Source organism: Lycorma delicatula, chromosome 10 (assembly GCF_047948215.1).
Source record: "Lycorma delicatula isolate Av1 chromosome 10, ASM4794821v1, whole genome shotgun sequence".
Classification (NCBI taxonomy): Eukaryota; Metazoa; Arthropoda; class Insecta; order Hemiptera; family Fulgoridae; genus Lycorma; species Lycorma delicatula.
This window is the reverse complement of record NC_134464.1, coordinates 2,528,156-2,537,354: the sequence shown is the minus strand read 5'-3', so window position 1 is coordinate 2,537,354 and position 9,199 is coordinate 2,528,156. Positions and strand designations below refer to the sequence as shown.

The 9,199-nt window shown below is 31.0% G+C and overlaps 1 protein-coding gene across 2 annotated transcripts in view; it reads left to right on the top strand.

Moving 5' to 3' along the window:
* The first annotated feature begins 32 nt into the window (after positions 1–32).
* cno (adherens junction formation factor afadin) overlaps positions 33–9,199 on the top strand; it is a 650,000-nt gene continuing 640,833 nt past the window's right edge. For both annotated transcript variants that reach the window (XM_075376810.1, XM_075376809.1), the window contains exon 1: positions 33–280. The gene's annotated coding sequence lies outside the window, so the exon portion shown is untranslated. The remainder of the gene's footprint in view (positions 281–9,199) is intronic.

Below are 9,199 nucleotides of genomic sequence, written 5' to 3'. Positions count from 1 at the left end.
GACTAGATTTTTGTTTAGTGCTTTTTGTGGGTTGCTCGTTAGAGGTTGTTGTATTGTATATAATTTTGTTTTCTTAACTAAAATATTTTTTTATGAACTTTGTTTGTTTATAATGTTTCACTTTCAAGTAAATTCTTCGAAACGTGTGAAATAAGTGCAATGTTATTTAGTTTAGAGTGGGGAACATGAAGTTTAAAAAGTTGTGTATAGTGTTTAGTGCGACGTTGTGTTTTTACTCTGTTAGCCTACGGCTACCTGTTTGAGGGGATTGCAACAACAGGTAATTTAATTAAATTTTCTCCTAAAATTAATTCGTTGTTAAATATTATTCGTTTATATTAGTTTCATTCGTAATATTTACGAAGTACGTCATTCCAAATAATCTTTAAGTTGGACTCTATTACTTTTAAATCTGACGAGGGAACCTTTTGAAGGTTAAACTGCATCGGATTGGATTGAAAGTTTAAGATGGCCGCTTTTAGAGCAAGCGCCTTGATAAAGCCGTCAGGTTATTTACCTTTTGAATTTTTTTACGTATATGTTATGTTTGTATTATTGTGCTAGAGATTCAGATCCCTGGACGAAGTTATCCTCAACTGGATATTAATATTCTATATTAGTTTTATTTTATTTAATCGTGAATTTCAGAAAATTATTCGGTAATTTTATATGAGTAATCAAAAGTAAACCGTTTGCTAATAACCAGATTAACTTATGTTTATAATCTTCAAATAACAGATCTTTCAAAATTATTACGTCTTCAGAATTACAGTGTTTAACGACAAATATATATCCTAATTTATAGAATATTTCTCAATTTAAAACTATAGCGGTATAAAAAAATTATTTAACTTTCATTCTTCATTTCAACTTCATTTGATTTGATTTGATTCAGTAAATTTATGATCTAACATTTACATATTTTATACAAAATTTTACCTAATATTTATGTATTTAATTGTAAATTTCACATATATTATTAATGATTCTAAACATTTGTAAGAAATATTTGCCGCTTTTTTATTAAATTTATCGCTACGAATTGTGCAAGAAAATTTATGTTGTTCGATTTAAAATATTGCTTTTATTAAGGAGATATGTTAGCTGATTGTGATTAAATTCAACGTTTCAACTTCTTTTGTTTGAGCTTACTTTAGTATTTTGCTAAATTATTTTCCATAATAATAGAATTATTTATTTCTTGTAAAACTACTCGAAATTACTTATTTATATTTCCAATATGTTTTCCAGTGTACGTACTTTATTTTGATTAATTCAAATGTAACGCTGGAATCCAAGTTTCATATCCAGATCAGTCGTATTCTGTTTAAACAGTTTTAAAGGGTTTGTTTAAAAGGTTATTATCTTCAGTTTATACTTTTTTTATTTTATTTTAAATTTTAAAAAAAATTATTTGTTTATATCATAGAGTCGAAGTTATTTAAATTATTTACTTTAAAGTACTTTAAGTGTAAGTGATAATTTTAACAGTTGTTTTGTTTATGTTAATTTACATTAAATTAAAATCTATGTTGATTTTATAATACAGTGAAAATGTATTTTGTTATCTGTATGTTCTACAGTAATATCGCCGGATTTTTTTAGGTTTTTTCATCTCATTTACTTTTTTGACGTAATGGTACTAAAAGTTTTTTGTCCTTATTATTGCACTATAACTCGTATGAACTTGTAACTTTATATATTTTGGTTTCTAACAGGGTTAAGTTAAACGTTTACCGTGTTAAATAGTTGGATTTCTTAGTTTATTCCAATATAAATTTTGTAAGAATTTTTTTTTGTTTATAAAAAGCGTATAAACGACTAAATGTAGAGCATATTCATAGTTTTCCAGTAATTCTTTTATTTACGAGTATTTGTCATACTGGATAATACACCAGTTACTTAATGAACCAATTCAACTCGTTTTTCACCCCTACGTAATGTTTAGTGTAAATTTTTTTACAGGCCTTGAATGAATTGTAACTAATAAAAATTATTTTGTAAAAGATATTTTGAAAGTAGGAAGTTTTGTTTCTTTTATGTTTCTCCCCCAACAATGGTTTTTTTTTCGTTACGTACTTGTATTTGAAATCTGGGTACTTTTTCTATATCCGACAGCCACTTTTTTACAGTTTTTTCTTCCGAATCGGTGGGTATTTGCAGAGAAATTATAAGTATAATCTAACCAAACTTAACCTACGAGTAGTTAACAGAAAAGGCTTCCTGTTTAAACATGAGCAGTTACTAACACGTAAAAGAAACCATTGTGGGGGAAAACAGTAAAGGCCCGAAGTTTTTATACATCGTGTGATTTTACCGATAAGTTCATGAAAATGACGCGTTTCGAAATATACATTAACCAATAGATTTATCAGAAATAACACTCGATAGTCACCATATACGTAAATAAAAACATCATTACTTACTAATATATTAATACTGTGACAAATTACTTAGTGATAATAAATTTAATTACAGAAGATGTTTCAAAACGATTTACAAATTTTAAATCTGTTAAAATTAAAAAACAGGACTGCTGAAAAAAAAATGGAATGTCCGGCCAGTGTAATGAATGGTCTCTAAATTTCGGACCGTTATCATTAGATCCGTGAAGGCTTTATGCCATTATGACCGAGTCCCTCGAATATTACGCATCACAAGGTGAACAACATTACAGTACTCCATTTTGGCGTAAGTAGCCACAAACAAAAAAATTTTGTCGAGCTGTATGTTCTACAATAGAGAGGGCGTAAAACAAATACTCGTCGATTTGCAGTATCCTTTCGTTATTCCACTTCATCGGAAGTAGTCAAGTGGAATTATGGGCAATGACCGGTATTCTCTGAACCCGTTCCCACCGTCTGGAAACTGTTTGACCCGTGCCGATTCCTCTAACCTTTGTTCTCTTATAGCGCTGATTGTAGGAGCTGTTTTACCGCTTCCACTGATTTATAGATCTCGGATGGTCGTCGGTCACATCAGGTAAAACAGAGTTCGTATTTGGTATATCGTTGTCAATCGGTATTATACTAGTGGTACTGATATCACCGTCGTACATATTAAGTAAATCGCCACACGCATTTGAACTGCTAGCTCTTTAATAGGATAATTACAGAGCGTGCGGGTGACAATTTTGTTATAGTATTTTGTGTTTAATATAGTATAATGTATAATTTTTTTACTTATTTTTTTATTTATATATATATATATATATATATATATATATGAAGACCTCAGGGAAAGAACAGTGTAAGTCACGTTTGGCTCTTCTAGAAAACAGTGATATTAGTAGAACAATATGATTGATACTTCCTTGAATGCATAATATTCAAACGTGATTATCATGAAGATGGACTGTTTTTTCCCTCAAAATTACTACTTTAACTTGTAAAACCATTAAAATTTAATAGACGGTACCACTAACCCAATTAAAGAAAAAAAGAACTTAGATTGTTCTATGCCTTAGGTCTTCATATTGTATATAGCCTATGACACTCCCGGTAACGTAAGGATTTCAACGCGGGGTCATACATCTAAATCGGTTCAGCCGTTGAACTGCTACGGTGGAACAAACGTACATATACCCCAAATACGTTACACTTGTTTTTGGGCAGTTTTGTAATAATTACGGATTAAAAAAGGTCACGCGAAGGATAATAAAAATTGCCTTGACGAGAATCAAACCCGAGACCGACCGTTCCGTTTGTAACGATAAGGTTATGCGATGCTAAGGATTACCGAGTTAACGTTTTACGTTTTTCAGTTGTACCGCGGTTTAAAAATTGTTTTCTGATTTTCCTACCGTATTTTTATCAGAGATCGCTACGCAATTAATGCCATCGGGGAATGTTCAGGTCATTAAAAAATCTTTAATAAATACACATAAATGAGAAAAAACTTTTTTTCACATATTAAAAACCGATTGAAATGATTTGAGATCTGCCCCGAGACAGATCTCTTTCATTATTTAATTTCCTTTTTTATTGTGTACCAAACTAAAGATGTATTTAGCTTCATTTAGTTTATATCAACTGTAATCATTTTTTTTTTATCGTTTGAGCATTGTTTTAATTGATTCTTCTGGCATACGTCCCACCCGTTTAGTTTCTTCGTTTTGAATGTTTCTGATTAAACTTTACTTCCGGTTACCTCTCCTCATTACTTCATTTTTAATTTTCTGCCCGTTTTTAAAAAAGTTTCCCCGCTCCACATCCACACTTTAAATACCTCTAACCTTTTTTTTTAATCGTACAAAACTTTTTACATTCCAAACGGAAAACGATTGTTCCATAGCGGTTTTCTTATTTTTATTTGTTCTGTGAATCGGTTTAATTTTTTCCTTCGTTTGTCGATTAGCATATTATCATCTTCATTCGGAAATTTTATAAAACATCTAGTTAAAATAAAATCCGATATTTCTTACAAATAAATAAATTTCGTGTTGTTTTAAGTTTTTAAATTTGAAAATGTTTTTCAACTTTTTAATTCATCGAGATGCCTCATTAATAATTAGTTCGTTCAAATTACGCTTTATAAAATAAAATTAAAAACTGCTTATTATAAAAAAAATAAATTGACATCTCTTTTATTCGAATATCATTTGAAACAAGCTAATTTTGGCAGAAATCATTGTAGCGTGTTGACGGACGATTAATTTTTTGAATTGATAAAATATTGATAGAATTTTAAGTCCGATTTTTTAAGTTATACTTGAATAGATAGACGTAAAAGATTTGTTTGTTGTACCCTTCTTTCGATCGATTTTATTTTTTAGGGGAAGATTTCTCTTAAGGTTATACGTATTCCATTTGTAGTGTTATTCACCGGACGGTTTCTAACGTAAGGGTAGAATTTTTAATCGAGTTACTAAAAGAACGAACGAAATTAAAATTGAGTCATTCCCTTTTTTTGTTATTATTATTATTACTTCCTTTTTAAACATCCCTTCTAAAAAATACCCAATTTCATATTCTCTATTACCTAAATAATTTAATGTAATTATTGACGATCGAGTGGTATAAATTTTTAAATGACTGCAAATATTATGAAATCAGTTTTTCAATATAGATCGACTTTAACTAGCATATCTAATTTAATTTCAATCGGTAGATTTAGAAATTTTGTTTTTTATTTCATCCAAAATTGAAGATTATAATTACAAAATTGATATAAATTTATCGTTTTAATTTGTAGAACAAATTATTTCTTTTAACTTAAAAAAAATACCGACTAACAAAATATTAATAGTTTTCACTGATCGGGCGAAAATTAAGCCTATTTATTGAACAAAAGCGCATTGTGTTTACCTGTAAATATATCTTGATTTTAGGTGTTTCAATTTATGAATAGGAGATTCACTCCGGCACAAAGCCGCGAAATATTAGCGATAACGGTTTACCCGTCCGTGTTTAAAGACGGCGTCTCTTGTAGGTAAACCTTAACGGAAGATATTAAGCGATATATTTTTCCCTTAAAACTTTTACGCGAAAACATTTCATTAGTCGACTGATATTACGTAGTTTTCCCCGCCGCAAAGAATATTTTATAATATTTGAATCGCTAAATATGGATTTTTCTTGAAATAGTCGTTCGAAAAAAATATCCAAAATCAAATTGTTTTGTGATTTCGAGTGAAGAAAATCGAATTCGAATTAGGTTCTGTACGAAAAATCCGCAGTTTTCTTATAATAGTTTTACAATTTTGTGTTTGAAGAGCAAATTACACGTCTTTGCTCGTCCCGATAGGCGTTTTAACCGTCGAGATTTATCGAGCAGCCCGGGACAAAAAAAAAGACCACAATGCGTTCAGTTTCTCCGTACAGTCACATTTCGGGGCTCTTTAATTCCCGGCTTGTTCACCGTGGACCTAGCGAAATCAGATCTGGTTGTACAGCCGTCAGACTTAAAACGAGGAAAAATTGTCGACGTATAATATAAGGTGGTGCCCTAAGAATGGACGATCTATCTTCGGAGGAACCGCGATTCAAGACAACCGATCCCGTCAGAAAGATTGCGGGAAACTGATGCCTCCGGATACGCGCAGCAGAATACTACCCCGACGATTTCCCATCGATCGATTTACATACGGGTTTGGTATAATGATCTGGGAATTTTTTCGTCGATTATAAAATGAGATTAGTCATAACAGGCCTTTTTTGCATAATCCTTGTAATTATAATCCATCTGAAGCGTCTTCGATGGATCATTCTTTCGGTATCGCTGCAATTCTAGCTTAATTATGCCTCGAGATCAATAATCTTTTTGCTGTTTAATTTTAAAGAATTTATCTTTGAGATAGCCTCAAAAAAGGACGGTATCTTGTGTAAAAATTCAGAACCGTAGGGATTTTATTCTTAAAGGAGGACAATCGTATGTCGCAGGGTTATTCTGATCGTTATGTTGGACATTCCTCGATTTTAAACTTTCCAGAATTTGGAGATAGAAAAATATATTTACGATAGAGTTGTACCACCACCCGTACGGTAAGAGGTTCCATAGATATTTTCCCGGTTTACGATCATGTCATGATGATATTTCTCGGTCTGAAGAATCGCTCGTCCTCGTGACCTATTTTCTTTTGCTCTCGGTAATAGATTATTTAAAATCCCACTGCATTCAAGGATTTCATTCATCGAAATAGTGTCTTCCGAGTGCGAAAGCTAATCGAGTGTGTAAACCGAACGAAAGTATTTACACGGGTTTACTTTTTAGACCGAGTAAAAATTCCCAACTACTGTAAAAAGAAACATTAAAAATTATAATATTAGGTACGGATATTATAGCCGATATTTTATCTCAAAATTTTACCGGAACAGTAGGTAAAGTTTTTCAAATAATTTCATTTCCCTTAGATGATGTTTGATCTCATTCAGAATCTCATAAAACGGGGAGCAAACCCCCCTTTTTTTGGTATCGTTCCTGGACTCGAAGTGTGACTTCGAGTCCTAATTTTTTTTTGTCATTTATAATTTTGTTCGATATCTTAAGATCGGATCGACCGATTTCTATAATAATCTTCGACTTCATTATCATCCTAAGCGATTATCTGTCGAGGTACAAGCCCACGGTAGCCGGCCTTTTCCGATATAAATTTAAGAAATTAGTATTCTAAATGATTCTAGAACGTTTACGTCGATTATAGGAATCTTTTTGTACGATCTTCGAAAACGGACAAAAAATACACAAAGTAGGCAAATTTAAGTATCTCGGGGAGAAAATAACACAGACTGTTCTCGAAAGAAAAAAATAATTAAAAATAAGATTTGTAAAATGGAAATAGTTTATAGACCGACGACAGATGTTTTACGATAAGGCATCCTTAAATCGTAAAACTAAACTACGACCTGCAAAACAGTAATTTGCCCGGAAGCCTTATATGCAAGCGAGCGTTTAGGAGAATTTAAAGTAAGTAATTGTTTAAAAGAAGAATAGATTTTTGGACCCAAAAGAACAGGAAGTTATAGGCTGAAATTTACCGAGAAATAAAAAATGTAGAAATTTATATGCGGAAAAGAAAAATCAGGTTTTTTGGTCGTATTTAAGGAACGGGTGAATGCACTTACAAAACGATTATTTAACAAAGATAGAAAAACAAAAATAGGGGGGCACCGAGAAATAAAATAAAGAGTGGAAAAAATAATAACAGATGGAATAGAATTTCGAAAAACGGTAAACGTTTTCAAACTAGGTGAAAAGGGTAAACCAAAGAACAGCTCTAGTAAATTTACAAAAGAGCAAAAACAAGCACTCTCAAAAATAATGAAAAAGTATCGGAAACAACGGAAAGGAAATGCAACAAGATCTAATCGAAAGAAGAAGTAGAAGAAGAAAATTATCAGCTATTTCTAATTTTAATTTCCGAGTATACTGATTTTTTTTTTACGTACAGTTTTATTTTAAGATAATTTTGAAGAAAGAAAGTTTTATATATAAAATTCAAGTCTGTTGTCCCCGGCTTTTTTTAAACGTTTATCATTTAAAATAAAAAGTTTATTGATTAATTTGTAAGCGGCTTGTTTGTTGATATTAATATCATCTAAACTTAAAACAAGTATTGATGAACAAATGCAAGAATATTACATTTTGCTGACAACACCACACACACGCATAAAGTGGATTATTTATTTTATCATTAATGTAGATTGTGACATGTTCTTTGATAACATGTCTCTTTTAATTTGAGGTTCACTATCTTGTTTGGTACAGGAGTATACTCCTTTTATGCTATTATCTCAGAATTCACCGTGAGTAGAGATTATACCTTGTTAAATAGAGCTTTACTTTCCCTTACGCGATGTCAACTTTGCCTTCTGTTTATCCCCTTTCTCGCTTTTAATTAAATGTTATTTTAATCGCCTTAATTAAATATGAAATTATTTTATAGGTAAAATTACCTAAAATAAATATATATAAAATTTATTTAAGTAAAATTTTAATTTTCAGTTTTTGTTACCTTAAATAATATTATACATGAAATAGGAGTAAACCGGCTGGTAGTGGTTTTATATAATATTTTTTACTCTTTGTTGTCTCCCATTTATTTAATTTATATAAACTATCGTAAACGTTTACGTTTACGAGTAGCAGGATTATTTTTGTATTTTTTAGCCTATATCTTATTGTCTGTCGAATAACACAAAATTTATCGCTGTAGTGACAAAATTAACGAGTTTAAATACGTTGATTCATTCAAAAGCGTTTACACTGCCGAATTAGCCTTTTAAAAAAGATATCGAAAGAAAGAAAAATGAATTTTAAAGAAAGTACTCGTATTCGGTTCTATAAAGAACGACGTTATACGTTATATGTAACGTATTTAAGCAAACGCGTAAATACGTTATGTTTACGCTTACGTTTGCTTAAAATTACATTTATACACGTACGCGCTTTTGTCTATATGTATAAACTGTGCCCCCACAAACCGGTATATCTGAAATTTAAAGAAATAAAAATAATGTACGAGGTGAATTTGGCTTCTGTAGGCCATATTTTAAGTACGAGTTTTTTTTTCTCCGCGGTTAGGCCTTCGAGGACCACGCAAATATCATTTGGTGTACTTCGTTTTTTTTTTCTTACAGAAGTACTTTCTCTCGGACCGTTTAGCTCTTCTTGCATCAGTCCATTCTCCTCTGTTGAATTTTTTCTTTTCGCGTAACAGAACCTTTAATTAAAACATTTTCTTTCTGTATTCTCTTCGACG